Below are 6311 nucleotides of genomic sequence, written 5' to 3'. Positions count from 1 at the left end.
GTAGAACTGTCCCTGTGGGTTTCTGAGATGATAAATTGTTGTTGTTAAGTGCCAGAGAGTTGGTTCCGAACCATGGTGACCCTATGCACCACAGAACAAAACATTGCACAGTCCTATGCCATCCTCACGATTATTCCTTTGCCTGAGCCCATTGTGGCAGCCACAATGTCAATCCATCTCTTTACAGGAGCAAAAAGCTTCATCTTTCTCCTGGATAGCAGCTAGTGGTTTTGAACTGCTTGCCTTGTGGCTAGCAGCCCCATAGGTGGCCCATTTTGACAAGAGGGCTCTTCAACACGCCTAAGAGCAAATTCAGACTAGACCAGAGCATGTACACAGGTCTAGCTAAGAGAAGGGGACTTATGACACATGGAATCCAGGAACAGGAGTGGGAATAGTGATACCAGAAGGGTAGGGGCCAGGGGGAGAGAGGAAGGGAGAAAGGGGGAACCAATCTCAATGATTGACACATAACCATATACCCCTCTCCAGGGAGAAGAACAACAGAAAACATGGCGGGAGGGAGACAGCACTCAGTGTGAGATATGAAAATAATAATAATTTACAATCTGTCAAGCGGTTATGAAGGTGTGGGGGGAGGGAGTGGAAAAAAATGAACTGATACCAAGGGCTCAAGAGAAAGTAAATGTCTAGAAAAGAATGAAGGCAACATATGTACAAACACACCTGATGCAATCGATATGTGGATTGTAACAAGAGTTGTAAGAGTCCCCAATAAAATGGTCTTTTAATAAACAAATAAATAAATACAGAGCTCAAACTCAAACTCAAAAAAAAAAAAAAAAACAAGAAAGAAAGAAAAAGAAAATACTGTGGCTTGGGTCCGGTGAGCCTTAGTCCTCAAAGGACTAACAATTTAACAATTCAGAGGTCTTTTGCGGAAGAATTGCAACATATCATTTAATTCCTTGCTTAACTGCTGCTGCCATGAGCATTGATTGTGAACCCAAGTAGTAGAAATCCTCGACAATTTTATTGTTTCTTTACTTATCATGTCATCTATTGGTCCATGTTGTGAAGACTTTGGTATTCTTCATAGTGAGTTGTGATCTATATTGAAGGTTGCAATATTTGACCTTCAACAAAAAGTGCCTCTATCCTGCCTTTCAGTTCTGGCTAGACCGGAGCATGTACACTGGTACAGGTAAGAGCTTATGACACACGGAATCCAGGTCAGACAAACCCTTCAGGAACAGAAATGGGAGTAGAGATACCAGGAGGATACAGGGAAAGGTGGGGGTCGAAGGGGAGAAATGGGAAACCGATTGCAATGATCAACGCATAACCCACAGCCCTACCCACCAGGGAGATGAACAACAGAAATATGAGTGAAGGGAGACATCAGTAGGTGTAAGATATGAAAACAATAATAATTAATCAAGGGGTCATGAGGGTGGGGAGAGGGAGGGAAAAAAAGAGGAGCTGATACCAAGGGCTCAAATAGAGTGTAAATGTTTAGAAAATGCTGGTGGCAACATATGTACAAATATGCTTCATACAGTTGATGTATGGAATATTATAAGAGCTGTAAGAGCCCCCAATAAAATGATTTTTTTTTAAGTGCCTCATATGCCTTCTTTTCAGCAAGGAAGGCTGTGTTATCTGTACATCTCAGGCTTTAAGGATTCTTCCTCCAATCCTAATGCCATGTTCTTCTTCATATGCTCAGCATACAGATTGAAATATTATGGTGACAGGCTACAATGCTTATGCACACCTTTCCTGATTTTAAACCATGCAGTATCCCCTCTCTCTGTTGTATGATTCCCTTGGTCTATGTACAAGTTTAGTTTTCTGGAATTTAGTTTTTGTTTAGTTTTCTGGAATTTCCATTCTTCAAAATGCTATCTATAGTTGACTGTGATCCATACAGTCAAATGCCTTTGCGTAGTGAGTAAAACAGAAATAAACATTTTTTCCTGGTAGTCTCTGTTTTAAGCCAAGATCTAGTTGATGTCAACAACGACACAATTGCATGTTCTCTTTTGAATCAGGCTTAAGTTTCTGGCAGCTCACTATTGATGGACTGCTACAACCATTTAAAAATTATCTTCTGCAAAACTTTGCTTGCATGTGATATTAATTATATTCCTTAATAATTTCTGCATTCTTTTAGTTATGTTTCTTTGGAATGGGCCTAAAAAATATAAATCTTTTTCAGTCAGTTGACCAAGTAGCTTTCTTTCAAATCTCTTAATAAAAATAGCACGTGTTCAAACATTTCGTTGGTGTTCTGGACATTCCTGGAGACTTGTTAGTCTAATACTTCTGGTGCAACTTAGATTTCCTCCTTCAATACCATTGGTTCCTGATCATATGCGACCTCTTGAAATGGTTGAACACAGGTAGACCCGTTCTTTTTGGTACAATGACTTTAGTATGTATTATTTTCATCTTCTTTTCCTGCACCATTCAATCTTTGCCCATAGATTCCTTCAATATTGTATCTCAAGGCATGAATCTTTTCTCCAATCCCTTTGAGAAAGTCCAAGTGTGTCTAACTCCAGGTCTTTGCAATTTTCTTTATAATACTTTTTTCTAGAGTTGCCCTTGAGGACTTCTGCTTAGCTCTTTTGCTTCATTGTTTCTTCCATTTGCCCGGCTACTCTTTATGCAAAGAGTATGCAAAGCATCCACTTTGTTTTTTTTCTTTCTTTCTTATGTTTTTTATGACCTTTTGCTTTCATCATGTTTAATGTTCTTGATGTCATCCTATAATCCTTCTGGTCTTTGGTCACTAGTCTTTGTTCAGTGCCTTAAATGTTGAGATGTTTTATTTAAATGTTTATATACATTTTTTTCAGCATCAACCTGAACTTGCATGTGAGCAATTGATGGTCAATTGCATAATCAGCCCCTGGTCTTGGGTTGACTGATGTTATTGAGCTTCTCGATCATTGCTTCCCACAGATGTAGTCAATTTGATGACCGGCGAGGTCCACATGTGCAATCACTATTCATATTACTGAATAAAAGCATTTTCAATGAAGGAGCTATTGGTCTGCAAAATTCTATCCTGTTATTTCTAGTATTATATCATCAAGTCCATATTTCCCAGCTACAGATTCTTCTTCTTATTTTCCAACTTTCCCATTCCAATCACCAGAAATTAACAATGAATATTGAGTGTCTGCTTGACCTATTTCAGACTAAAGAAGTTGGTAGAACGAATCAATCCCTTCATCTTTAGCTATCGTGGTTAGTGAATAACGTTGGATAATAGTTATATCAACTGGGCTTCCTTACAAGAATTTGTCATTCCTGGTATAACAAATCGTATGGTTGGTTCAATATGGCCAATACTGGTCCAGTCCCACTAATATTTAGGATATCAATCTTTATGCATTCCATCTCATTTTTGAAATTTTTCCATTTTTATACATTTATATTTTATACATCTCACATGCTAAATTTTAATGGATACTTACAGCTGTTTCTTCTCACTTTGAGTCATGTTCCATCAGCAAGTGAAGTTCACGACAGCTTTACACCTTCCCTGCCATTCAGGTTCACTACTTTGAGGAGGCAGCTCTACCATTGTCGTATTTTGAGTGTCTTTCAATCAGAGGGGTTCATCTTCTGGAACCGTATCAGACAATGTTCTGCTGCTATTCTTAATGTTTTCAGTACCTAATCCCTTAGGAGTAGACAGAATAGTTCTTCTTCATAGTCTATTCTTTGTCTGGAAGCTCTGATTAAATCTGTTCACTGGAGATGACCCTGTGTGGGATCCTGCCCATATCAGATGGTTCCCAAAGGACGGTTGTGTCATTGAAGGGAAGTAATTAAGAGGCAGACAAAAGTTTTGTGGTGCTCACCTCCTCCATGATGCCAGGTCTGAGCAGGAAAGAGAGAGAGAATATATTATTACACCCACTTGTACAGTCTTGGGGCATGCAAGCCCCCTAATTACAGGTAAACACAAATGTAACAATGTGGGTAGTATCTTTACCCTAGAGGTCCCTGAGTTCATTGGGGGAGTAACCTAACACCAGTGTTGGGGGCAGGTAAGGAGGAGTGACTGTTCCCTAAGCAAGGAGAAAAATAACAGCATGTCTGCTTCTATAGATAAAGCTGCTGGCCAGACAGCAATCAGCCATGTGTTTATAAGGGGTAACATTAAGGTAGCACTATAATGTAAGGATATTGTGGGGATGATTCTGAATTAGGAGAAGGTGACTGGGACTCATTTCCAGCTCACAAATTTAAAGCCCTCCCTCCACCCAGAATCCTGGCCTCCCAGGCTTCTTAAATATGAGAATAAAGAATTTGTCTGCATACACTCCTTCCTCAGTTTCCCACAACCCTGCTAGTATTTTAATTACCAGTGGCACTGTTTTCTAGCATCACAGTGACACAAACCACCACAGTAGGACAAACTGACAGGCAAGTGGTAAACACAACTGGTTAAAGGCACATAATTGCAAACACATGTGCTCTTCAGTTGATTATAGTGGTCACAGACCAATGGCAGGACAGTTGTTCCTTGGAAACCAATGATTAAAATTGCTTAGTCATGTAAGCTTCTTCATGAGCATTCGCTGTATAGAAGATTTATACACAATTCCGTGTGGTCAGATCCTTCAAATGTAGGTTATCACACCCTACATCTGGTGAGCTTACAGGCAAACCTTCCTGGAACAGCTTGTGACAGCCTGCATTCACCAGACTAGAGAGGAGAAAATTGTTTCCTCCAAGGTACAGGGCTTAGCTCAGCCCAAGGGGTAGAGAAGCCAGTGTCAGAGAAAGACAGCCTTAAAATTCCACCTGGATATCCACTCAGGTTAAGACTCAGGGTGAAGTTAAGGCTCGGCTTTCAAGCTTCTCCATTCACACACACCAAGTGCCTCTGCTTTTATTCAACAACTTTTAAAATTGGGAAGTAGGTTGGATTTTACATTTCAGGTCATCAACTCTTTTTATTCAACAGTTTATACTACCTATAACCCCCCCCCCAATTATTTCTCTTATCCCACCCCCTTTGATTTCTTTTCTCTATCTTGTGGATTGCTATCTTTCCCTTCCCCAAGTTAATATCCAGCAACCCTCTAGCCTATTGCTTCATCTTGCCCTTCTTTCCTGCTGATTTTAGACTTTCCTGCAGCTATCTGCCTTTAAGTCTGTTCTGAGGTCTGCTTCCGGTGAGAACCCAGGCTGACACCCTAAGACTGCACAATCCCATCTGAGTTAGTTAGTTAGTTAGTTAGTTAGTTAGTTAGTTAGTTAGTTAGTTTATTGTGCCAACCTGGCCAATAAACACATGTGGGGTTAATTGAATGGTGGAGGGATAAATGGCTTAGTGAGCCTTGCCTTTCAAATTCTTGGGTCTCTTGCTTTTTGATGGTCGCACCAGGGGGCAGCTGCCTTAGCAGTTCCAGCTTCAGCTGGCAAGGCTGACTTCCTGTAAGACATCCCCAAGGAGAAGCCACATGGACCTACCCAATGCAGCCCTGGGTGCTGGAGCACCCATGTGGAGACCCCTGCCAGCGTTGAGATGTTTACACATTCACTGACTCGGCTTTCCTACTGCAGTCGGCATCATTGTGTCTTTTTTGGGTGGATGAGAGAGAACCAAAGTTCTGTAAAATTCATGTATTGAATGTGGGAGAAGAAAAGGGGGACCTATCACAATGATTTACATGTAACACCCCCACTGTGGTAGTTAAATAATCTGTTGTCAATTTGAGACTTAAGAGTGAAGGGATGGAGTTTAGCCTGTCAATCAGGTCACAGCTTGGAGGCTCTAAGGAGATAAATAGGTTGCTGGGGGTGGGATACACACTCACTCCCTAAAGACATTCCTGTGGAGAAGATACATGGAGCCATGCTAGAGTCCTGGAGCTGAAGGAGCTCCCTGCCAGTGCTAAGATGCTTCCACTGCCACTGGATCCACAAAACTTCCCACACACTGGCCTGTGATCTTCCTGCATTCAGCATCATTGCATGTGTTCCATGAGTCTGAAGAGGAATTTATAGATTGGTATCGGACATATGGGCTAATATCAAACTTATAGACTTGATCTGGACTGGGCTGGGATGTTTTCTCAATATTCAATTGCTCTTGAATATAAAGCTCTTTCTTATACACAAAAAGTGTCTATGAATTAGTTTCTCTAGCATACACAGACTAACACTGCCCACCCACACCCCCCTCACTGCCCAAGGGTGACAAGCAACATAAACATGGGTAAAGGAAGACAGTGGATGGTGTAAGATATGAAAATAATAATAATTTATACTTTAACAAGGGTTCTTGAGGGAGGGAGGGGGGAGGGAGGAAAACAATGAGG

This window comes from Echinops telfairi, unplaced genomic scaffold (assembly GCF_000313985.2).
Source record: "Echinops telfairi isolate 266 unplaced genomic scaffold, ASM31398v2 ScPeMD7_7424;HRSCAF=8462, whole genome shotgun sequence".
NCBI classification, from domain to species: Eukaryota; Metazoa; Chordata; class Mammalia; order Afrosoricida; family Tenrecidae; genus Echinops; species Echinops telfairi.
This window is presented reverse-complemented; position numbering follows the sequence as displayed.